This window comes from Bos javanicus, chromosome 9 (genome assembly GCF_032452875.1).
Source record: "Bos javanicus breed banteng chromosome 9, ARS-OSU_banteng_1.0, whole genome shotgun sequence".
In the NCBI taxonomy this organism is placed as follows: Eukaryota; Metazoa; Chordata; class Mammalia; order Artiodactyla; family Bovidae; genus Bos; species Bos javanicus.
Window position 1 is genome coordinate 15,461,104 of NC_083876.1, and position 25,772 is coordinate 15,486,875.

Sequence of the window (25,772 nt, forward strand, 5' to 3'; positions counted from 1 at the left end):
GGGTGACTCTTTAGGAGTTGTGAGAGAGTGGATGAGAGTGAGCAGAGGCAGTGTCAAGAGTTCAGATGGGAGAAGATGACGGCCTGTTCTCAGGGAAGATGAAAAGTAAGACAGCAGCTTAGAGATACTGGGTCGACCAGAAAGTTCATTAAGGGTTTTCTGTAAGATATTATGGGACAACCTGAATGAACTTTTTGGCCAACCCAATAATTTAGTACATAGAATGAACTACATTCAGTGCCTCCCGCACGAGGAGTGAGGAATGGAAGGGATCCTGGGTGACTAAAAAAACCCTACAACTTCTTATGATGAGCGGATGGTCATGCTATCATTATAATGATAGGCAAGGGAATAATTTGAAGCAGTTGGGAGAGGAAAGAGAATGAGTTTCTGCGTGGTCTTTGGCTTGCCTCACATTAAAAGTTGGCATCAAAGAATGCAGCTGAAGCTATTAAATTGACTATCAGTCAGAGAAGGTGGAAAGACTCAGTTAGATACCTATAATATTGATTCCTATCAAAATGAAAGAACCAAATCACAAGATTTTGCATGTGATCTCAGAGGTAGTTCTTGGAGACCCCATCTGTGATAGGAAGTCTGTGGATCTCAGTTTAGGAATCCATGGGATAGCACAAAGAGACTTGGGGAAGAGTCTTACAAATATTCAATGAGTGAGAGCGAAGTTGAAATGTTTACAAACGTAAGTATGGAATACATTGTTAGGATGAGTTCTGGCAGCAGGTAAGATACAGTTATATCCACTATGCTCAGCAACATATGCTGTTTCCTAGAGTTGCCTATTCTCTTGCTGTTTGTTTATCCGCGCGTCCCATTTATTTAATAACAGTAGGCACTGTTAAATGAGATGTGAAGGCCATCATGTCTGGCACCAGGGACACAAAGACAAATTAAGGACACTACCCTGCTCTCAAGGAGCTTACAGTCCAGGTGGGCAGTACTTGTAAACAACTAAAGTACGGATGGGGAAGTGAGTGTTGGAAGATGTACATGCAATAGGTGCTAAGAGAGAGCATCATATTGCACCTCAGTTTTAAAATAAGGTTTTGAGGGAAAATTTCTTGGAGAGGACCAATAGGCTGTATTCTGAAGAATTAACTGTATTTAGTCTGGCAACACTTCAGTTTGTTCTGTACTGCAAGCATTTCAGAAGGGCTTGAATGTAAAGTACAAGAAATGGCAAAAGGCAGTGGGTGGAAATGAAACTAGACAAGAAAGCAGGGCTAAGACAGTAGTCTCAAAGGCCAGCAATTTTCAAGGAAGGTAACTCTGTGAGGAAGCTGTTAGGACAGCTTTATGGATTTTAGCACGGTGATAAACTAGGAAACAATGAAGAGGCATGCAAATTCAATGGAAGAAAAAAAGACAAAGGAGATCCCCACTATGCTAGTCAAACAAAAACAGTTGAAGGATCATATAAGACATCTTAAGGAGTTTGGGCTTCCCTCATAGCTCAGTCGGTAAAGAATCTGCCTGCAATGTAGGAGACCTGGGTTTGATTCCTGGGTCGGGAAGATCCCCTGGAGAAGGAAATGGCAACCCACTCCAGTATTCTTGGCTGGAGAATCCCATGGACAGGGGAGCCTGGTAGGCTACCATCCATGGGGTTGCAAGAGTTGGCACGACTTAGCGACTAAACCACCAAGGAGGTAGTGGAGTGCCGCCACAAGAGTTTACAGAGAGGAATACCTAATCAGGCTTTCATTTTATAAAATGTAAATCTGATGGTACTGTACAGACTGGATTAGAAGCAGACAAGATTGCAGTCTGGGAAATTGGTTTGGCGGCTAAGGCAGCATAAGACGGATGGTGAACGGATGGTGGCCTGAAACAAGATAGCAGTTGTTAGGAAGAGGAACTGGATACACCAGAGAGGCAGGGCTGTTGTTTAGTCACTAAGTCGAGTCAGACTCTTTGCGACCCTATGGTCCGTAGCCCACCAGACTCCTCTGTCAATACTGGAGTGGGTTGCCATTTCCTTCCCCAGGGAATATTCCCCACCAGGGATCAAACCCTCCTTTCCTGTATTGGGCGGAAGGATTCTTTACCTTTGAGGCACCGGGGAAGCCAGAGAAGCAGGGAGCTAGGGGCAAAGAGACAGTATTGAATTGCAAGTGGAGGAGGAAGGGGAGGGAGAGAGAGAGAGAGAGAAAAATCAAGTCCCTACTCATAGTGAGTTGTGTGTATGGGTTTCTATTGGTCTGTCAAAGCCTTTTAATCTTAAATCCAAAATGAAGTCAAAGCAGTGAACTGAAACCATCCACTCCTTTTCGTTTTGAAATCTAATTAAGTTTTACCTCCTGGCAATCTGGAATTAAATTTCTGAGATTGCTGTCAATTATTTCCTTTCTTGGTTTCTCTTCCTCTTTCTTACTTCCCTATTTTATTCTTAATATCTTATGTTTTAACTCTATGCTAAAATACCTCATCATAACTTAGCTTTCCCCCTAGAACTGTGGAACATCTAAATAACTGAAACTTGTCCCCATCACAATCTTGTAGATTTCCCAAAGCTTTCCCAAATTTGTCCTTGATCAGAATCTTGTAGGTTTCCCTTGCTACTTGGAATGTTTCCGGGTTAATGTTCACAGGGTAATTCTCTGTTGTGAGTACGATTAGCTTTTTTTTTTTCCCGTGGAGACTTACAGCATTATAGTCATCATATCATTTTCTTTAAAAAAAAAAAAAAAAGCTTTTTGTCGTAAAGGCAAAACATATTTTCATCATATTAAACTTTCGAATATGACTCACAGGTATGTCACTTGTACAAACAGTAAAACAAACAGATTATATCTGGGTTCTATTAAGTGTATACGGCGGTGGCAGAAGGGCAGAAGAAATGCAAAATTTCCATCTCAGACCCCCGTTCCCAAAAGCAGAACAGCAAGTCTGTTGCACGGGGAGGTGACCACCCTCGTTGGGCAGCTCAGCCCGGGGCTGCGGGGGAGTCCGCCTCCCCCCGCCTCCGCCAAGCGGCCCGGTTCCCCCCAACCCCCCCCTCCCCACCCCGTCCTCTCCACAACTCAGGGTCTTCGCCCTGTCCCCGAACGACTTTCTCCGTCCGGGAACTGATTCCTGCTGCAGCCGGACTGCACCGTCCCTGCACCCACAGTCCGCAGGGGGCTCTGCAGTCGCCGGGAACCACAGCCCCGTGAACCAGGCGGTTTCGCGGGGGCAGGAACTAGGGCTCCGGGCCAGGCAAGGGCCGGCTCCTCCGGGAGCAGCCGAGCGCCCACCAGGTCCGGGAGGCTCGGCGCCGCGGGCTGGAGCTGAGGGGCGGGGCGGCCCTGCGCCGAGCGCGCCTCCTCCCGGCGCGCCCCCGCTTTTGGCGCGCGCGCCCTCCTCCCGGTGCGCGACCCCCTCTCCCGGTGCGCGCCCACCCCGCGCGCGCCCCTCCTCCTGGCGTGCACCCCTTCCCCGCGCGCGCCCCTCCTCCCTGAGCGCGCCCCCTTCCCCGCGCGCGCCCCCTCCTCCCGGCGCGCGCCCCCTTCTCCCGGTGTGCGCGCCCCCTCTCCCGGCGCGCGTCCCCCTCCCTGGCGCGCGCCCCCCCTCCCGGCGCGCGCGCCCGCTCCGCCCGCCGGGCCCGCGGCCTCCCCGCCCCCTCGGGCGCTCCGTAGCCGTGACGTGCGCGCGGCGGGGCCGGGGACTCGGCAGGGCGCCGGCCGGCGGGTGGAGACGGACCCGGGATCTGTCCGAGCAGGAAGCGAGCCGGAGACCGGTCGTCGCCGCCGCCGCCGCCGCCGCCCCGTCCTGGTGCCGGCGCTCGCCGTCGCTGTCTCTTCGCCCTCGTCAGCCCCGCACCCCACCCACCAGCCTTACCGGCGACAGGTAGCCCCGCCGCCGCGCACCTGCCCTCGCGTCCGCATCGGTGAGTGTCCGGGGCGCCCGCGCCTCGCCCTCTGCTGCCTCGCTGTCCGAGCCCGGCCTCGCTTCCAGGCCTCCGCCCGCCGCCCGGGGTCGAAGAGCCGGCTCGGTTCTTCTCCCGAGGACGCCGAGGGTGAAGCAGGTGATGAGTGGGCCCGGGCGGTGGCTGTTCCCGGGAGCTCAGGGCTGGGTCTCATTTCCACACGACAATGAGAGTCTCCTTTCATGGGTTTATCATCACTAAGATACCTTTGTGTATCATCTCTGGCTCCCAGGTTGAAACAGAGCACTCAGGTGTCCAACTCAGACCTGGACGCTCCGTGACAGTTTTCTCTTTCGTCCACGAGCTTAAAATTCAGTGCAAAAAGAGTGCTTTTTGTTCTGTGAGAATCAGCTGCTACTACTATTAATCATATAGGAGCCCGGATTGGGACTATTTAAAGTTGCATTTTTAGTCTTGGGTTAGTCTAGTGTTTTGGGTATGTTAATTTATGTATCTGCTACTGAACAAGAGCTTTTCATATTTGTTAGTTTCCAAAACTCTTTAAAACGATTAAAATTGCTCAAGCTCTGGGATAAGGAAGTAGTTTGAGAGGGTTATTGTTACTCGAGCATCCGTATCAGAAATATTTCCATATAGTTCTAGAAAAAGTGTTACATTTTATCTGGCGTGAAGTTTGTAGTGGAGGAATGCTTAAATCCTAATCTACAGATCTAAGGAGCTAGGAACACTGCCCCAATTTAATAGGCTCCTGTTCATGCTAAGTAAGTTTTCCTGGTTGGTGTGCTCTGACCGTGTAGAGGCAATATAGCTAAGTATCGTCAGGGTTTGAGAGTTTTAAAAAGTGTTATTCTTAAGATTTAGCTGAACACTGTTCACACCATAAAATGTGAATCTTGAACTTGGTCATGGTACAAAGGTTGGCAGCAAAAGGACGTTTCTCTACAAATTAACTAAACTTCTTAGATTCCTTGGCTTGTGGTTTGCCATTGGAAATTGTTTACTGAAAAAATTACCTTGGTGTCTTTTATTATTAATTTTAGTAACACCACAACTTGGTCTATAGCCAGAGCTTGAAACAAAGCAGCCTTTTAAAATAACTCATTGACTTTTAAATATCCAGCTTAATTACTTGCATAGTGGTAAACGAAAGTTATTTTAGTCTTATGCACATTTGCCCAGTCGCACTTGTATGTTCTGTGTGACATGCTATTTATTGTTGGCTTTTAAGTTACATTTTAGTGTTCAAAAACTGACTTTAAGAGGGAGTAATGGAAGTGGTGAGCAACTTCAAGAAAAGATGATGATTAAAAACTCTCTATATAATATTTTAAACTATGTATAATATATATATTTTTCATTAGTGCCTGGAAACATGGACAAGAAAAATGTAATAAGCTGTTGCAGAATTTAATGTAAATCCATGCAAAGTCTTAAAAATATCCTAAGTCGTAACCCGTGGAGCTCATCTGAAATGGATTTTTTCCTCTGTTTATGTTTGTGTGATCAAGTTTTAAAATAACAGTGACCAGGAAATCTGAGAGAAGCTGAGGCCGTTTTCTCATCCTGTTGTGACTTTGCCTGGAGACTGTGGTAGATTATGTAGTCCATTGTTTAGATAACCCGGCTGTCTCCGGGTTCTCAAATACAACTTTCTTTTTTTTTCATTAATTAATTTTTATTGCAGTATAATTGCTTACAGTGTCGTGTTACCTTCTGCTGTACAGCAAAGTGAACCAGCCGTACATATACACATACCCCCTCTCTTGTGGATTTTCCCTCCCATTTAGGACATCACAGTGCTTTAAGGAGAGTTCCCTATTCTGCACAGTATGTTCCCATCAGTTGTCTCTTTTATACGTGGTATCAATTGTGGAGATGCGTCAGTCCCAATCTCCCAATAAAACGCAGCTTTTTAAATAACATTTTAAAGAAATGACCATGAGGTTTGAATAAATATAAGCAGCCCAGACTTTTTTTTTAAGAAAATTTTACAGTCTGCTGATAATCGAAGTACCATGTCTGTTACGTCAAATGTCAGTTTTACAAAGATATTTAACCCTTGTGAATTTTTTATTTCTATATATTAAAACATTTTAAGTAAAAGATGGAAAAAAGGATGATAACTGTAATAAATTCCATACAGTTTATCTGTGATCCTTATGAGATATTTGGTATTAGTATAATTGGTGACTGGCCCTTTAGTAGGATAAAATTGTCATTTATTAGGCATCTGTCATGAGCAGAACAGTGAGGAACTTGATCTACAAAATAATTTTCAAGGTTGGTGGTCTTGTGTGTGCTCGGGTGCTCAGTTGTATCTGACTCTTTGTGATCCTATGGGCTGTAGCCCACCAGGCTCCTCTGTCCATGGAATATTTCAGGCAAGAATAGTGGAGCAGGTTGCCACTTCCTACCAAGGGGATCTTCCTGACCCAGGGATGGAACCTGCATCTCTTGAGTCTCCTGCATTGGCAGGCAGATTGTTTACACTAGCACCACCTGTCCTAACTTGTCCCTTGAGGAAATTTAGGCTCAGAGATTAAATATTTGCTCAAGGTAATGAGGTCCTGTCAATTCCTGAGAGATTCTGGATTCACACTCTAGTCCTCTGACCGTGAAACCTCAGACCTTTCCACCAGAGCAGGTTACCTTGATCTCAGGTGCATTTGGTAGACTGTTCTGGTAAACCTGCAGAACTGGTATTGTGCTAAAGAATGTAACTGCAGATTTGAAGGAGGTATAGAGGCGTGATGTTGAGAAAGACTGGACATGGCCTGTGGAACTAATTTTGAATTCTGTTTCTTCATTCTTAGGTGGACAGCCTTAAACAATGATATGATGTTGCTTTATCATTTTGGGGGTAAATTTCAGAATATTACACGTACTGTGCACTTTTAATTTTGGTGGGTTATAGGAACTAGAATCAGACTGTAATGTAGCACTGGTTTTCATTGTAGCTAAAATGAATAGCATAATATTCTTGGTTAGAACTTAAAAATGAGGTAGACTATTGCCCATAAATACAATAGTTGCCTTTTAAATAATACATAATTAACCGTGTAATACTAAGGGGGGAAATGGTTTTTAGATCATGATTAAATGGTGACCTGTTCGATTAGAACAGTTTTTTTAATGGCCTGTGTTTATTTCAGGACTGTCCCTTGAGCTATAATAGACATAAAGAACAAAAATGAGCACACAAAGTCCACCTTCTGTAGCAAATGAGTCATTTCGGCAGTAGAATGTGGTTGAGTAAATGAGCAGAAAAATGGTAGGAAGGTGGAGTTGGGTGACTTCTGTTACAGGTGTTTATTTGTTTTAAACTGCGGGGAATTTCGCATCTGGAAGATACTCAAATTCAACTGTAAATACAAAACCATCATCCAAGGGCTAAGTGTAAATTATTAATGGATGATCTGTAACACATCTGCTTTTGTGTGTGTATGTGTGTGTGTGTGGATAATCAAGAACTAACTAAAGCTTAATAAGCTTAATTCTGTTTTTGATAATAAGCTTAATTCTGTTTTTGAGGCATATATAATGTTAAGAGGAACCAGGACCGTCTGCGTTTAAAATATTTACACTTTTATTTGACACATTTAGTGGACTGTTAATAATCTTAAAATATAACTATTAGGATATCTTCCTAATTATGGTGTTCAAAGATGAATCTTTTTTTTTTTTCTTATTGAGTAGTGTAAGAATGATACAAAATCACTGCAGATGGTGACTGCAGCCATGAAATTAAAAGACGCTTACTCTTTGGAAGGAAAGTTATGACCAACCTAGATAGCATATTCAAAAGCAGAGACATTACTTGGCCAACAAAGGTCCGACCAGTCAAGCTATGGGTTTTCCTGTGGTCATGTATGGATGTGAGAGTTGGACTGTGAAGAAGGCTGAGTGCCGAAGAATTGATGCTTTTGAACTGTGGTGTTGGAGAAGACTCTTGAGAGTCCCTTGGACTGCAAGGAGATCCAAGCAATCCATTCTGAAGGAGATCAGCCCTGGGATTTCTTTGGAAGGAATGATGCTAAAGCTGAAACTCCAGTACTTTGGCCACCTCATGCGAAGAGTTGACTCATTGGAAAAGACTCTGATGCTGGGAGGGATTGGGGGCAGGAGGAGAAGGGGACGACAGAGGATGAGATGGCTGGATGGCATCACTGACTCGATGGATGTGAGTCTGTGTGAACTCCTGGAGTTGGTGATGGACAGGGAGGCCTGGGGTGCTGCGATTCATGGGATCACAAAGAGTCGGACCTGACTGAGCGACTGAACTGAACTGAACTGAACTGAAGAATGATACAGTGTTTTGAGAAATGACCACAAGTCTGCAAGAGTTCTCCCTGTGAGTACTGAAGCGTGGGAAGTCAAACCGGAAGAACAGATCCAGCTAGAAACCTTGCTAGTGTCAGAGAGAGGGGGAAGGCCTTTTCTATTCACAAAGTAGGCCTCCAGTGAAACCAAAATACCTAGGCACATTCCTCGGGTGATATTCACATGCCTGCCGAGTGATGTGCACAAAGCCGGGCGGCGCTCCCGCAGAACCACAGGCATCGCTCATGTACCTTACGTCACTTGTTCTTTTATTTGAAGGTAACCTGCCGCTTAACCTGTACAGGTAAGGTATTCGATATCGCAGATTTAAAATACTTCTCTTCTAAAGGTGCTTTATGGATCAGCAGCTTTTCCAACCAGTATTTACTGAGGGTCCATTGTGTCTAAATACAGTTGTTAATGGGCACTGGTTCTTCCCTGTCCTGGCAGATCTTTGGATTTAGGGTACAGAAAGTGTGGCGCAGATGTGAAAAGAAAGATAATCAGAAGCATCCACTTAAAACCTGAAGACGCTTACGTCAGAAGTGAACACCTTACACGTGTGGTGCTTTCCCGTTTTGGAATTCGTTTATGTACATTTGGTCCTAGAGAAACTTGATTAAGTAGATGTGGTAAGTTTATTCCTAATCTGCAGATGAGAAAATGGAGACCAAAAAAAAAAAAAAAGTATTGGGTTGGCCAAAACGTTCATTCTGGTGTTTCGTAGCATCTTATGGGAAAACCTGAACTAAACCTAATGGCCACTGCAGTGCTTTGTTCAAGGCCGCATGGGAGGCTGCTTAGGAGCACCCCTGAGAATTGGACCTTCTGCCCTCATATTCCCATAGATCCGCCCTCCTCCAGGTCTCTTAGCTCTTAGGTGTTAGTTGGGGTTAACCTTTCAGTCAGTCAGTTCAGTCGCTCAGTCGTGTCGGACTCTTTCGACCCCATGGACTGCAGCACTCCAGGCTTCCCTGTCCATCGCCAACTCCCTGGTGAATTTACTCAAACTCATGTCCATCAAGTCTGTGATAACATCCAACCATCTCATCCTCTGTCGTCCCCTTCCCCCCTGCCTTCAGTCTTTCCCAGCATCAGGGTCTTTTCCAATGAGTCAGTTCTTCTCATCAGCCTCTCAGCAGTGACTTATTTCATTTTATGGATTTAAGTCAGATGGGTCAGAAAATTCTGAATAATCAGGGTCACTAAAGTGATAATTATTAAATATGTACTTATAAATTGTTTTTCCTTTTTCTTCCTTTTTTTTTTTAAAAATGTGGAAGACGAGCATGATGCATTATTATGGAACTACTCTAACATTTTAACATTTTCAGTAGATTAATGGAGTCATGTTGGTAGTTATCTAGTTGTAGGGTTTTTAAGAGAAAACTGCAATTAGTTTTAAAAAAGGAGAAAAGTATTCTGGGGAAATTTTGAAAATAAATTTTATGACTTGGCACATTGGTACTGATCTGATGGTTATCTTGCTTTTGTAAAGACTCACTAATGAGCTGTCAGGTGTGACTGTGTTGGTATGTATATGCCTTCATTCATTCCACAAATATTTGAGTGTCTATCACGTGGAGGCATGGTTCTAAGTGTCGATAAGGTGATACATTAAAACCAAGTCCTCGTACTGAATGACATTTTATTGTTGTTTTGAATTAAGTTAATTATAGACTCTTCATTCTAGTATGTGATTAACAGGGCTGACCCTAAAGTTGGGAAATACTTGTCAAAGTGGTGCAATTTGAGGGCTACTGAAAGCCTCATTTGCTCTAAAATATTCTATTCTTGGCCTTCAGTCCCCTGAGTCACAGCCCTGTTACCAGTCGACTTTTGGTAAATACTAATATGTTCCACCTTTTTTCACAGTTTCAGGAAACAAGGCTGAGAGAAAAGTAAAGGGAGAAGAGTGGGTTGGCAAAGTATAATTTTAATGGCAGCTATTGTTTATTGAGCGCTTGCCGTGTGTAGGTACTGTCAGACGAGTGCTGTGTGTACCTTAGCTCAGTTAATCACTGGGTTGCTTCAGTGCCCTTGGCATTGTGACTTGTGTCTTGGGAAACAGAGACACAGGCGTGTTAAACTGGCTCGAGCTCCCAGCCAGTACTGGGAGAAGCTGGGACTGAACCCCTTGCTGTCCTCAGTGTGTGGTCGCAGCCGCTCACGTGGCGAGAGTCGACAGACTTGCGTCGTGCTGCCCACAAGTCATGGCACGCTGCGCAGGGGGAAGGGCTTGGTGAGTGAGGGGTGGGCACGGAGGGTCAGGAGAGCTTGTTGGGCGAGTGGGGGGAGTTGGGGGAGGCAGGGTGGGCTGCCGTCTATGGGGTCGCACAGAGTCGGACACGACTGAAGCGACTTAGCAGCAGCAACAGCAGCAGCAGGAGACAAGGTGGGTTTTTGTTGTTGTTGTTGTTTGCCTTACTGTTGACCTCTGACCTGCTTCATTCCAGCCCCCAGGCTCCAGAGTTGCATTTGTGAAAAGGGCTTGCTTATCCAGCCCCAAAGTGGGAAGGCAGGCAGAGGGGAGGGCATCCCGGTTTTGCTTCTTGTTACCAGGGTCACACGGCTTCGCTTCTCTGGGCTTCAGTTTGTCAGATGGAGGCTACAGTATTACCTAGCTGGTGTGGTTCTCATGAGGACTGGATTAGACACTAATACAGCGAAAGCACATAGCTAGGGTACAGTATTATTGTTACCGCGTTGGGGTTTTCCCCATGTTTAACGTGGAATGTTCATCCAAAAGGAAAAACAAGCTATGTATTGGAGATTCAGGTGAAATCTTGAAGGGTTGACTTGTTTTAAGTAGTACTTAAAACAGGTGCACACCACAATTATCTGGGGAACTAGTAAAAACACGTCAGAGAGGTGTGGGTGGGATGTGAGCAATGGCATTTTAATAAGCTTCTCAGTTGATTTATTTGTGCACCAAAATTTGAGAACCACTGGTTGACACCTTTTCTTCATCCTCTGCTTTGGGAGGGTGTTGGCAATAACACCAAAACATTGCTTGGATTAACCAGGCAGCATGTGGTAGAAGGAAGTGAAATATCGGTTACCAGAATCTCTCCATTGATTGTTTTTTTCATTTAAGCTTATTTGGAGCTCACAGCATTTATCTTGAGAGGACAATGCAGTGTTAAATTTCACACGTTAATTGTAGAGAGTATTTCAGCTTATTAACCAGTTTCATTTGGAAGGGAGCTGGTCATGTTTAATTTTTAAATGACTATACAAATAGTAGTGGAGCTTCCCAGATGGAGCTGGTGGTAGAGAATCCACCTGCCAGTGCAGGAGCCATAAAATACTCGGGTTCAGTCCCTGGATCGGGAAGATCCCCTGGAGAAGGAAATGGCAACCCATTCCAGTCTTCTTGCCTGGGGAATCCCATGGACAGAGGAGGCTGGTGGGCTACAGTCCTTGGGGCCACAAAGAGTCAGATACGACTGAGTGCACATGTGTGTACACACACACAGCAGTATTATATAAATAATCCTCATTTAAATCTTAAGACCTTTTTAAACTTTTTAGCTGGATTTCTTTAGATAATGCACTGTTTCTGAATAACCACTCTTGGGCTTATTAGCTACAGCAGGTGAGGTCCCAGCAGGAAGAGATTCCATCCTGGATGGTGCCAGCGAAGAGACTGCAGGGCTTAGAAGCAAACATGGAGTGGGGAGGTACCCAGGGGATAGCAGTGGTGAGAAGCCCTCAGTTCTCCAGAGATCCTGGGAGTAGAGAGCTGGCCTCGAGGAGGAGAAGGGCGGGTGGGAGCCCAGGCTTCAAGGCAGGGAGCAGGGACGTTCCCGGGGCTCTCGGCATCCTCTGTCTTCTGTGTCTTGGCCAGTGGCTTCTGTTATCAGGCAGCTGGGGAGACCAGTTAGCATGGCTCTGAGTAGGGAGCCTTGGGCAGGAGTGGAGCAGAAGAGGGAAGGGGGTGCAGTGGAATGACTCAGGCATCAATTGGAAACTTTGGGATTCTGTTGCATTGCCTTGGTGCATTTTAAATAATTTCTAGTTTTGTGATGCGTCTGCAAAGTACTTGAGACTACCTGTCTTTTACATGCTTTTAGAAAATACTTCCTCATTTAATCAAACAATTAGGAAATTTAATGACCCATATAGCCTGATGAAAAACATAATTTAGGCAGGTTAACATATAGCACTTTAATTCATGTGTTGTTATGCCTTAGTAAGTCTTTCTGAAATTTTCTTCATTGGGTAGTCTTGGTTTGATAGAATGAATGTTTTTCATTAAAAAAAAATCTTTTACTGATTAAGCTTAAAATATTTTGGTAAGATAAGTCCTTTGCCTTCTGGAATTTATACTTCCTATTCACTTGGACTGATAGCAGGAACACCAGAATACAGTTCATAGAAGTAGGACTATTATGAAATAATTGTTCTTCTTCCCCAAGTGCTTTTAAAGACACATTAAATTTCTGTATGAATCTGTCACAGTGTACTGCTATACAGCTGCCTTCTGCTAATGCCAACTTTACCTAGTTAATCTGAATTGTGGCTAAAAGTTTAAACCTCTGGTCTTCACTTTGGATAGATTCCTGAAGATTACTAAAGAAAAAGATTTCTCGCCTTGAAGAGGTGGCGTGAAGATCGCTAGTTTATGAGCATTACTCGAGACAAGGCAATTAGAATAGTTTACATTTCCCGTCTTACGGGTTCCAGGGGAAAGAGTCCAAGATTTTATTCAGATTAAGCAGCAGCTAGACTGGGTCTTATTCACAGCTTCCAAAAAAAGACCAAATTAATCAGTAACCAACACCTAGGTATGAAACTTTAACATACAAATAAATGATACGTCTATGTAAATGTTAAAACTGGGAGGGGGGTTTGGAAAGGGAACAAATAAGTTTCTCAGCTTGTCTTTAAAAGAGTATGGTGGAAAAAATAAACAGGTTTGGAGTAAACAAAATCACACCTGTGCTTGAAAATCATATATTTAGATTTTTTTTTCCTGTAAGTGAGCCTTTTTCTGAAAGGAACGAGTTCAAACTTTTGTGAAATCTTCTGAAAGCATATTGTTTATTTTGATTTGATGCTGATAGAATTAGTATCCCGCAGGAAAGGATCGAGGCTATTGGCTTTTCCTTGTTATGCTCTTTGAATTTCCTTGATTTGAGGATTGAGTTATTCCAGAGAGAACTTTTCTCCCTTTCCTTGTTATTTTTTTTCTAAAATTAGATGAAACAGCTGTGTTTTGGTTTGTGGGCATGATTTGCTGTCTGTTATCCTTTTGGTATTTTGGGGAAGAACAAAGTATGCATGTGTGTGTGTGTTGCGAGGGAATGAATTACTTTCTCTGTGTTTCTGGCCTGTCATTATTGAGTTGAAGATGAGAAGAGCAAGATGATTTATGTATCTGTTGTGCTTGAGGCTGCAAACAGAACTGTGACTTGTGTTGACTGTCCAGATGATGGAGAAAACTATTTTAAAGTGTAAAAATAGTTGTTTTGTATCCACCTGCTAATGAGGAAGTTTGTATTAGTTTGGAGATTTCCAGGGGTGCTAGTCCTGAAGAATCTGCCTGTCAGTGCAGGAGAGGCAGGAGACTCCAGTTTGGTTCCTGGATCGGGAAGATCCCCTGGAGGAGGAAATGGCAACTTTTTCCAGTTTTGTTGCCTGGGAAATTTCCATGGACAGAGAAGAAAGATTTTGTATCAGATGTGGTGGCGAGGGGGAGGGGATGAAGAGAATTGAATGAATTTGAGCATATGACCAAATTCACTTCAGATGGTTTTTTGGCCAACCCAGTAAGTCAGAGAATAAAATCTGAGTCAGAATTTTGTATTTTATAGAGATAGATTCTACTGATGAGTTTGACTGATGAGTTTGCTTTTGAAAGGGGGTGGGTGTGCAGCGTAAATTAGGAATTTGTAAACCAGTTGTTTGTTATGATGATTTTCACGAGTTATTAGCATAAATGGAGATAGCTTGACAGCTGCGTGCAATGTCAGTGTGTCAGAAAGTGGGCTGTTTATTAACAGTGTGCCTCTGAAACTGGCCCAGAATCTCATGCACTTTGGTCCTATTCTCTGCGATCCCGCTGTTTGGCAACAACATTGACCTAGACTATTTTCCGGACCTACAGACACCTGAGTACTTGAGCATGCTTGAGCAGTCAAAGACAGCAGTGTCTCATGATGATGATTGAAGGAGTGGGCCCAGAATGACTCTCCAAGAGTACAGTTCTGGTAGCTCCTGAGGGCCAGTGACGTGCCCCCACTTTGCGAGCCCTATAGTCCTTTCCTCATTAATTCTAATGTGGGCCCTGTGAGGTGGCTCTTCTCACCTCCTTTTGTAGCTGAGAAAACCGAGGTCTAGCAACTTGCCTAGGTGACCCTGTAGTGGGGGCAGGGCTGAAGGCGTCTTCAGGGGGTCTGGATCCGAGCCTCTGTCCCGTTTAGAATGTTAGTTTCCTCTTTTGTGTGTTCTTTTAAAGACTTGAAGCTTTGAGGATTAAGCCACTGTGTCCTTCTCTGTCTAAACGAGGGTGATAACATCCTGACCCTTAGGCAGCAGCGGCGTGGTTTCTCGTCCAGGGCGGATAGGTCCTCTGCGATGCGCTCTGGTGTCCCTGGCCACTAATTCCTGTTGTTCACAGGGCCGCGGCCTCTCGGACTGATGACCGGGGAGACCTTGTGGGCATGTAGAGGCTAAACCATTCTAGATGACTAAATTCCTTAACCACTACCCCTTTCACTTACCTTATTAGTCTGCTTTAAACAAATGTATTGCTGTCAAGTTTTGTATAAGTTAAATAACTAAATTGTAATTTTTTGTTATCCTTGGAAAGCTGCTTGTTTAAAGGATCCCAATAAGTGACTTCTTTTGTAAAGGGAAGAATCCTTTTGTAAAACAAATGATTGTTTTCTAGATTATACTAATAAGTCTGGGTCTTTCACATACGACCTTTGTATAAACACAGACCCGGCTAAACAAACATTTCATATGAATATGCCTAAATTGAGTTTGACTTCATACTGTGTTTGATACTGTTAATAAAAAGGGATTGCAAAAATGGGTTTATTAAGTGCTGTTTGTTGTATTTGTACTAAAATGTACTTTAGTAGGCTTATCAAGACGAAGAATAATGTTTTTTTAAGCAGTGGGTTGAGGTTAAATATATAGCACAACAGTAAATTCTTTTTGTGTCATAAAAATTTATTAGGTAAATGTTAGTGTTCTGTTTAAATGCCAAAGTAAGTGTTTTACATGAGTCTGAAATACATCCTCTAAAAATAACAGATAAAGTTTAGAGTGAGAGTTTATGAAACAGTTGTTATGGTTGAAAAGTGGACAGACTGTTGGTTTGGAATACACAGTTTCATGCAGTCCTTAGTAAAATATTTATTTCCTGTACCTAATACCTTGTTAATGAGGCCGTGAACCCAGTTCCATTGTAATCTGTGTTCTCTCCCTGAACACTCAACAGAGACTGCTCTGTAACCTCCTAGTTAATAGATCCAGTGGCCTCATTTAGATCGTTCTTCTTTTCCAACCTCTTTCAGCTGCTGCTGCTGCTAAGTCTTCCTTGAACTCTTCCTTCTCAGTTCCTATGCTCTTGCACTCTCCCAGATCTCCAACGTTTGCAGTCTAGTTTTTGCTGCTTGATTTTCTCTGCCCATGCCTTTACTGTTCATGTCTCATAAAATCCTGTGCTTGGCACTTTGCTCTACTCGCGCTGTTCTTATTTTTGATAATTATATCAGCTCTCATTTCATGCCGCTTTCCTCTCAGATTGCTTTCTGTGTTATCTTGAGCACCTTTCCAGACTGATGCTCCACAGACATCTTCATGAACTATAGAAATCATCCCTGAACGTATCGTCTTCACAGACACCTTCCCATTTCACATATTTCCTCCCAGAACACCTCCAGGCAGAAGCTGCTTTTCCCCCCGTTTCCCTTACGATCCCCTCCTTAAGCTAGTGGTTCACGCTCAGAACTTCACTCACCTTTCCTCACGTCACTCCTCACACTCTGTGAAGGTCGGCCATCGCTTTCCTGCCCGGGGCCAGGTGCAGCCTCACGCCTGCTCTCCTGCACAGCTCCCTGCATTTGGCCTTTACCCTCGGCGTATGGGCTGCCCTGTGCATTGCCTTTAGAGTTCTCTTTCAGAGTAGACATCTGACTGTAATGATCTCTTCCTCAGTGAGAGTCCCTGTTTACCGCTTTAATACATTGGCAAGTCCAGACGTTTATTGTGGGATTTGACACTCTTTGTGGACTGATCTCTTGGCCCGCTTTTCACCTGCGCATTCGTCACTCTTTGGCCATTGTCCTGTGCCCAGGCCCCATTGACCTGCTCCCCAGACACATCCCGGTTCTCGAATCTCCCTATTCCACTTCAAACAGGCCTTTGTCTGGAATACTTGCCTTTAGTCAGGCTTACCCATCTCTCAGAACCTGCTTGAATTAAATCTTTGAAAGTAGCTTTCCCCAGTTTACTGTTTTGGAAGCATGCCTGTATTATAGTATTCATCACTGGTTATATAATATATGTGTATCTTCTTTCATGCTCCACTACTCTTCCTAGATGGTGAATGACTCAAGTGTGTGAACTGCCAGCAAATGATTTGGCGAGGTTTTATTTAGATCAGCAGATCTTGGGTCTTAGGACTCCTTTATACTCTTTAATTATTGAGGACTCTGTAAAGATTTTGCTTATCTGTTTAGTTATACTTATTGATGTTTGCTGTATTAGAAATTTTAAAAATACTTAATCTGTTTAAAAATAAAAATTTATGCATTTTAGCAGAAATGACATGTTTTATGAAAAACAGTTATTTTCCAAAACACCAATTAGTGAAAAGAGTGCTACTATTTTACACTTTTGTAAAACTCCTTAATGTCTGACAATAGAAGATAGCTCGATTGTCACATCTGCTCATGATTCAGTTTGTTGCATTATTTTGCTTTTTTTTTTTTTGGTTGAACTTTGGATGAAGAAAATCTGGCATCCTACAGATATCTTATTGGGGAAGGAAGTATTAATTTGACCTTGTCAGTAAATTGTGTATATATGCTTCAGTCATTCATCACAACTAAAGATCAGATCAGTCGCTCAGTTGTGTCCGACTCTTTGCGACCCCATGAATCGCAGCACCCCAGGCCTCCCTGTCCATCACCAACTCCCGGAGTTCACTCAGACTCACGTCCATCGAGTCAGTGATGCCATCCAGCCATCTCAGCCTGTGTCGTCCACTTCTCCTCTTGTCCCCAATCCCTCCCAGCATCAGAGTCTTTTCCTATGAGTCAACTCTTCGCATGAGGTGGCCAAAGGACTGGAGTTTCAGCTTTAGCATCATTCCTTCCAAAGAAATCCCAGGGCTGATCTCCTTCACAATGGACTGGTTGGATCTCCTTGCAGTCCAAGGGACTCTCAAGAGTCTTCTCCAACACCACAGTTCAAAAGCATCAATTCTTTGGTGCTCAGCCTTCTTCACAGTCCAACTCTCACATCCATACACGACCACAGGAAAAACCATAGCCTTGACTAGACGAACCTTTGTTGGCCAAGTAATGTCTCTGCTTTTGAATATGCTATCTAGGTTGGTCATAACTTTCCTTCCAAAGAGTAAGCGTCTTTTAATTTCATGGCTGTAGTCACCATCTGTAGTGATTTTGGAGCCCAGAAAAATAAAGTCTGACACTGTTTCAACTGTTTCCCCATCTATTTCCTATGAAGTGATGGGACCAGATGCCATGATCTTTGTTTTCTGAATGTTGAGCTTTAAGCCAACTTTTTCACTCTCCACTTTCACTTTCATCAAGAGGCTTTTGAGTTCCTCTTCACTTTCTGCCATAAGGGTGGTGTCATCTGCATATCTGAGGTTATTGATATTTCTCCCGGCAGTCTTGATTCCAGCTTGTGTTTCTTCCAGTCCACCGTTTCTCATAATGTACTCTGCATATAAGTTAAATTAACAGGGTAACAATATACAGCCTTGACGAGCTCCTTTTCCTATTTGGAAGCAGTCTGTTGTTCCATGTCCAGTTCTAACTGTTGCTTCCTGACCTGCATACAGATTTCTCAAGAGGCAGATCAGGTGGTCTGGTATTCCCATCTCTTTCAGAATTTTCCACAGTTCATTGTGATCCACACAGTCAAAGGCTTTGGCATAATCAATAAAGCAGAAATAGATGCTTTTCTGGAACTCTCTTGCTTTTTCCATGATCCAGCAGATGTTGGCAATTTGATCTCTGGTTCCTCTGCCTTTTCTAAAACCAGCTTGAACGTCAGGAAGTTCACGGTTCACATATTGCTGAAGCCTGGCTTGGAGAATTTTGAGCATTAGTTTACTAGCGTGTGAGATGAGTGCAATTGTGCGGTAGTTTGAGCATTCTTTGGCATTGCCTTTCTTTGGGATTGACCTTTTCCAGTCCTGTGGCTACTGCTGAGTTTTCCAAATTTGCTGGCATATTGAGTACAGCACTTTCACAGCATCATCTTTCAGGATTTGGAATAGCTCAACTGGAATTCCATCACCTCCACTAGCTTTGTTCATAGTGATGCTTTCTAAGGCCCACTTGACTTCACATTCCAGGATGTCTGGCTCTAGGTGAGTGATCACACCATCGTGATTATCTGGGTCATGAAGATCTTTTTTGTACAGTTCTTCTGTGTATTCTTGCCATCTCTTCTTAATATCTTCTGCTTCTGTTAGGTCCATATCGTTTGTGTCCTTTATTGAGCCCATCTTTGCATGAAATGTTCCTTTGGTATCTCTGATTTTCTTGAAGAGATCTCTAGTCTTTCCCATTCTGTTGTTTTCCTCTATTTCTTTGCATTGATTGCTGAAGAAGGCTTTCTTATCTCTTGTTGCTATTCTTTGGAATTCTGCATTCAGATGTTTATATCTTTCCTTTTCTCCTAAATGGTAATTTCTTAAAGTCCCAAGTGAAATTCTAAACCATATCAGTAAATTTTTTGTATCTTGTGACATTAAAATTTGTTATTCAGTTTTGCACTTTAAATGGGTCTTCTCCTTGTATGTGATTTCATAATATAATGTAATGGTCATTTGGAATATACTATTTCCCTGAGTTATGCAGACCTTCAAAATATATGTAATCTCATCAAAAAAGTCAAGTGTTTATACTTCTCCAGGATAAGTTGTTTTATGTTCAAGGTGACACATACAGGTTTTCCTGGATTCTGTTTTCATTTGAATTGTATCATTGTTAAGAAATACTGTCAGTTGCTTTCCTTGATGTGACAGGCTTCACTCAGAAAAACAAAACTTGTTTACCAAAAACTCAAGTTTGAGTTTGTTAGTCAAGGTTTGTTAGTCATTCTTTCCAGTGAAAATAGCGTTTCATGAAAAAACGTCAGTTCCTGAAGACGCTAACTCAGACACTCTTGTGAATGTTTTCCTTGGGGCAACACTGTACTTTGTTTTAGGGTGGAAGTAATTTGTGCACCATCCCCGTGTATATGACAGATTTATATTTGAGGATCAAAATGTCATAAAGTTGGGGCTTCTCCGGTGGCTCAGTGGTAAAGAATCTACCTGTCAATGTAGGAGATGAAGGTTTGATCCCTGGGTGGGGAAGCTCCCCTGGAGAAGGAGATGGCAACACACTCGAGTATTCTTGCCTGGAGAATCCCATGGAAGAGGGGTCTGGGAAGCTACGGGCCACAGGGTCACAAAAGAGTCAGAGTGACTTGACAACAACAGCAACAACTTTGGAGGTTTTATTTTTTTATTGAAATATAGTTGATTTACAATATTGTATTACTGTTGCACAGCAAAGTGATTCAGTTATATATATACACTGCTGCTGCTAAGTCGCTTCAGTCATGTCCGACTCCGTGTGACCTCAGAGACGGCAGCCCACCCGTCTCTGTGATTCTCCAGGCAAGAACACTGGAGTGGGTTGCCATTTCCTTCTCCAATGCATGAAAGTGAAAAGTGAAAGTGAAGTCCCCCAGTTGTGTCCGACCCTCAGCGACCCCATGGACTGCAGCCTACCAGGCTCCTCCGTCCATGGGATTTTCCAGGCAGGAGTACTGGAGTGGGGTGCCATTGCCTTCTCACATACATATATTCTTTTCCATTGTGGTTTATCGTGAGATACTGAATATAGTTCCCAGTGTTAAACAGTAGGACCTTGTTTATCCATTCTGTGTATGAAAGCTTGTATCCGCTAACCCCAGCCTCCCCTCCATCCCTCCCCCAGCTCCCTCCCCATTGGCAGCCTCCTGTCTGTCCTGTGTGTCTGTGAATCTGTTTCATAGATGGGCTCAGATGGGTTAGTTTGTGTCATATTTTAGATTCCACATGTTAGTGATGTCATGTGGTATTTGTTTTTGTCTTTCTGACTTACTTCCTTGGTATGATAATCTCTAGTTTCACATCAGAGGTTAAATGAGGCAGCCTCCTTTTTACTGTGGCAGCCGTGACCGTTAGTACGGTTTGGTTCCCCTGCCTTGATTCTAGCTAAAGTGGTAGAAGTTTTACCCATCATTGGTTCTGCATTATTAGGGCAAATGCCTTAGTATCACTTTGAAAGTTGTTTTGCTGTGTTGACTGCGAGGGTCTCAGAATCTCCAGCAGTCCTTTGGCCACACTTGGAGAACTGCTGGTCTGGATCATTGCCCACTGGAGTTGTGTGTTCAGGTTTTCTGTAGACCTGACGTGGAGATGCCTGGAGAGTTAGAATTAGACATTCAGTTCAGTTCAGTTGCTCAGTCATGTCTGACTCCTTGCGACCCCATGGACCTCAGCACGCCAGGCCTCCCTGTCCATCACCAACTCCCAGAGTTTACTCAAACTCATGTCCTTTGAGTCAGTGGTGCCATCCAACCATCTCATCCTCTGTCGTTCCCTTCCCCTCCAGCCTTCAGTCTTTCCTAGCATCAGACGTTACCTTCAAGTTAATTTAATTCATACTCCTTGTCAAGAAGTTGAGGAATTGCAGCACTATTTACAGTAGCTAGGACGTGGGAGTAATCTAAATGTCCATCCACAGAGGAATGGATAAAGAAGATGTGGCACATGTATACCGTGGAATATTACTCAGCTAAACAAGGAATGATACTGGGTCATTTTTAGTGATGTGGCTGGACCTAGAGTCTGTCATACAGAGTGAAGTAAGTCAGAAAGGGAAAAACATGTGTCATGTATTAATACATATATGTGGGATCTAGAAAAATAGTACAGCTGAACCTCTCTGCAAAGCAGAAAGAGACACAGATGTAGAGGACAAATGTGTGGACACCAAGGGAGTGGGGGAGGTGGTAAACTGGGAGAGTGGGATGGACGAATGTGCGCTGCCACGTGTGAAATGCACAGCTAGTGGGAACCTGGTGTGTGGCTCAGGGAGCTCAGCTCCGCGCTCTGTGGCCATCTAGAGGGGTGGGGTGGAAGTTGGGGGGGTGCATGAGGGGTAGGGGTGGGCTGGGGACTCCTCCAAGGGGGAGGGCATATACGTAAAGATACAGCTGCCTCACGTCACTGTACAGTAGATACTAACACAACATTGTGAAGCAACTATGCTGCTACTGCTGCTGAGTCGCTTCAGTCGTGTCCGACTCTGTGTGACCCCACAGACGGCAGCCCACCAGGCTCCCCCGTCCCTGGGATTCTCCAGGCAAGAACACTGGAGTGGGTTGCCATTGCCTTCTCCAGTGCATGAAAGTGAAAAGTGAAAGTGAAGTCGCTCAGTTGTGCCGACTCTTAGCGACCCCATGGACTGTAGCCTGCCAGGCTCATCCGTCCATGGGGTTTTCCAGGCAAGAGTACCGGAGTGGGGTGCCATTGCCTTCTCCCTTTTTTTCAGCTAGTTGGCTATGAAATGGCTTGCTGTGATCAGATGGAAGATTGGGTGAAAAATTAAGATAATTCAGCAATTAATGTCTAATTACTACTAAGAGAAACCTCTATATACCTTAGTAAAAATGAGTATCATCAGCTTAACATTTGAGATGGTGCAGGATATGATTATATAGAAAATCGAAAAATAATTGAGCATCTTTTGGAGTGTATTTCTTTTAAAAATAATTTTATTGTGGAAGGTTTTAAGCGTATTCAGAAAAGAGCGTGTGCACCACTTTGTACCACTCAGATTCAGCAATTAACAGCTCATTGTTAATCTTATTTTACTTTTTAAAAAAAAAAATGATGTATCATCTAGAAGCACTTCAGTTTGTAGGAAAGAATATTTCTTCACACTTCGTACTTAGAGGAATTGATATCTAAAATAAGTCTGAATTCACCTCTCAGGGGCTTTTTCCTAGCCTAACCAACAAAGCCAGAAACAAACCCTCCTCTTTATACCCTGTCATCTCTGTGTTCTTCTGCTCTCTCTTTCCCTTACGAGCAAATTCTCTGCACGCTGTTTTCTGTTCTTCTTCTGTTCACCCTTTTACTCACTGCAGTGTTATTTCTGCTTCAACTGCTCCCAGATCGCCATTGCCCTTCCCGTTTGCAAATCCACCCGCTTACTTTCAGTTGTCAGCCTCTTCTGAACCAGCTGATGATGAGGACAGCGTTTTCTTGTTCAGACTTCTTTCTCCTTTGGTAACGTACTGTCTCCCAGGGTGCTCCCTTTCTGTCTACTCTTCCCAACTGTCCCTTTCTTTTTCATTCATCCTTTAAAATGCCTTGTTTCTGGCCTCAGTCCTGTTCTCTTTTACTTAATACTAGTGATTCTCTATTCTGTCAGACGTGGGACCCCCTTTTCAAAACAATTGTAAAACTCCATTTACTACATTGAATTAACCTACACATACATGTATATGCATATGTGTATGCATGTATAATTAAAAATATAGTGATGTTACATAAATGAAGTAATTATTATGTATCACAAATATATTTATATTAAACAATATATATTATATAAATTAAATATATTTATATTAATTACATATTACTACACATACTTCAGTATGTGAAGGCTTAGATACTCTTATACTATAATACAGAACAAAGTAATCCATTGCTAACGTCTGTATATAAAACAGTCATGAATGCAGCTACTTCAGTTTAGACTAACATAGAGCTGTGTCATACTGGTGACTCAAATACCATGATCAGCATTGCTCTGTAATAGAATATTCTCCAAAATAAAAAACATCTTCGGTGAGAATCCAGATGAAAGACAGTCTTCTCTCAATTTATGTGATATTTTATTTCGGGAAAACTCAGTAAATGTTAAAACAGTGCAAAAATATTTTAGATATGATTCTCATCTCTACTGTCTTCTCTAAGTTGGCTACTTATTTTGCCTTCTATGTATCATTAATGGCATCAGAATAATTTGAAGTAAAATGTAAAATGCTCTTTATATCCCTTCCCACAGGAGTCATATCAGTTTGAATTGTCCTTCTAGACCTTTGTTTTGGCTGCATTAATTTTATTGGATCATCACCTTTAATTCATTATTGAGTGATTTCAGGTGAAATACTGAAACTTAAATTGAGTAGAAAATACAAATAATTAGTGAAATAATGAAAATATTTATTCTGATGTAAATTTGCAAATGTGATAGTTGTAAATATATGTAGTTCTTTTAAAAATAGCATATGGTTCACAGATTCCACTCAAATTAATAGCAATTCATTGCAACTGATAACAAATTTACTACAGGAATCGTATTTTGTCTCCACAGGTGTTATATTGTTAGCTTTTTAATGGCCATATATGTTGCAAAATGCATAAATAAACCTTTTATCTATACTTTTAGAATATTGAGATCCCAATAATCTGCTCTATTTTGAATATGAGTTTAAATACAAGAATTTTTCTTTATCTTATGAGAGATTTGCCCCAGATGGAGATAATCTAATTTTTACCTTCAAGGAGATTGTGAGTCTCAGAATGAACAGAGGTTAGAAGTAAATTATTGCTGTAAGATATGTTAATTAGTTTTCCACAAAGATATACTAGAGAGAGATTGTCATGAAGATACATAAAGAGGTATGTAGTTGAAAACATGGCCAGAAATAATTTTATCATGTTGTTTATTATTATAGCATTAAATATGTGTTGTGCTCTATTTAGTATCTGCTGGAGTAGGAAACGGCAATCCACCCCAGTATTCTTGCCTGGAAAATTCCGTGGATAGAGAATCCTGGCAGGCTGTAGTCCTTGGAATCTACTCTTTTTTATATGCCTGTAGTTTTATAGACATTTTCCAGTGACTTACATGTGTAATTGAAAGCAAGATATCTTTTAGTTGACTTTTCTGATTTTTTGATGTCACATTGACAGTTTAGCTGAACCTTGACAGGTAACAATATAAAGAATCTAAGTGTTGTAAAAAATGGTAGTGTAGATAGCTTTGCCTAAGAAATATATAGAAACGTAGACTTAGGAGATATCCGTGTAAGTTAGCAATGCTTTTCCTTACAAAAATTTTCTGTGAAAAGGATTCTGCAAAATGCTTTTTTACTGGCCTTTGCTAAAGTGTGTATATATTCCAAGAAATTGATTAATGAACAAAAGGGAAAGAAATGAATGAATGTATGTTTTAACTCACGATACATTTATCTATAATTGTTCCTCATCAGAGCTCCAGTATTTATATTTGGACACCAGATGCTAAATGTTTTCTCTGTGAATAAAATTTAAAGGGAAAAAAATCAGTCAAAATTACAACCTGAACATTAAAATGAAAGCGAAAGTGTTAGTCACTGAGTGTGTCTGACTGTTTGTGACCCCATGGACTGTAGCCCGCCTGGTTCCTCTGTCCATGGAATTCTCAGGCAAGAATACTGGAGTGGGTAGGGGGATTCTCTTCTCCAGGAAAGCTTCCTGACCCAGGGATCAAACCCGGCTTTCCTGTCTTGCAGGCAGACTCGGTCTGAGCCATCAGGGAACTCCAAATTGTGTAAGATAAAGAGATTATATCTGAGGAAGAAAAGGTAGTGGTGAGGACATGACTGAAATTAGTTCAGAGACAGCCTGGAGCACTGGGATTCTGAAGGGCTGGGAACTCATGGAGTCACAACCGTGTGTGGAGAAGTCAGCTCTGTTCAGAAGTGGATGAAGTTACAGATGTATTTTTGGTTGGAGAGGCAGAGTATTGAGAAGTTTCACAGCTTATTGCATTTTTTTTTTTTTCCTGTCAGGTAGACATTAGGTCATCACAAGTTTTTGTAAGGTAAAGGTGATATTGGGGCCTTACTGAAATTCCACAGTTGGGAGATGATATATGGGCTGTGTTAGGGGTCTTGTGATTTTAGGAAACATACAGATAATTAAAGCAAATTGTCCAATTACCTTGTTCAAGGATTTGGATTTTAATTATATTTACTTGACTTTGCAAAAAAAATTTAAATTAATTCCATGAGGTTAGGAAGTAACTATACATTTATCTATATGCTGTTGCTGCTAAGTCACTTCAGTCGTGTCCGACTCTGTGCGACGCCATAGATGGCAGCCCACCAGGCAGCCCCGTCCCTGGGATTCTCCAGGCAAGAACACTGGAATGGGTTGCCGCTTCCTTCTCCAATGCATGAAAGTGAAAAGTCAAAGTAAAGTCGCTCAGTCGTGTCCGACTCTTAGCGACCTCATGGACTGCAGCCTACCAGG

General features: G+C 42.6%; 1 protein-coding gene across 10 annotated transcripts in view; it reads left to right on the plus strand.

Moving 5' to 3' along the window:
- Positions 1–3,796: 3,796 nt before the first annotated feature.
- The window catches only part of MYO6 (myosin VI), a 161,806-nt gene continuing 139,830 nt past the window's right edge, over positions 3,797–25,772 (plus strand). For 9 of the 10 annotated variants that reach the window (XM_061427233.1, XM_061427235.1, XM_061427237.1 and 6 more), the window contains exon 1: positions 3,797–3,886. The gene's annotated coding sequence lies outside the window, so the exon portion shown is untranslated. Of the gene's footprint in view, positions 3,887–3,935; positions 4,025–25,772 lie in introns of those variants that run through there. The other variant, XM_061427234.1, reaches the window with a different exon arrangement.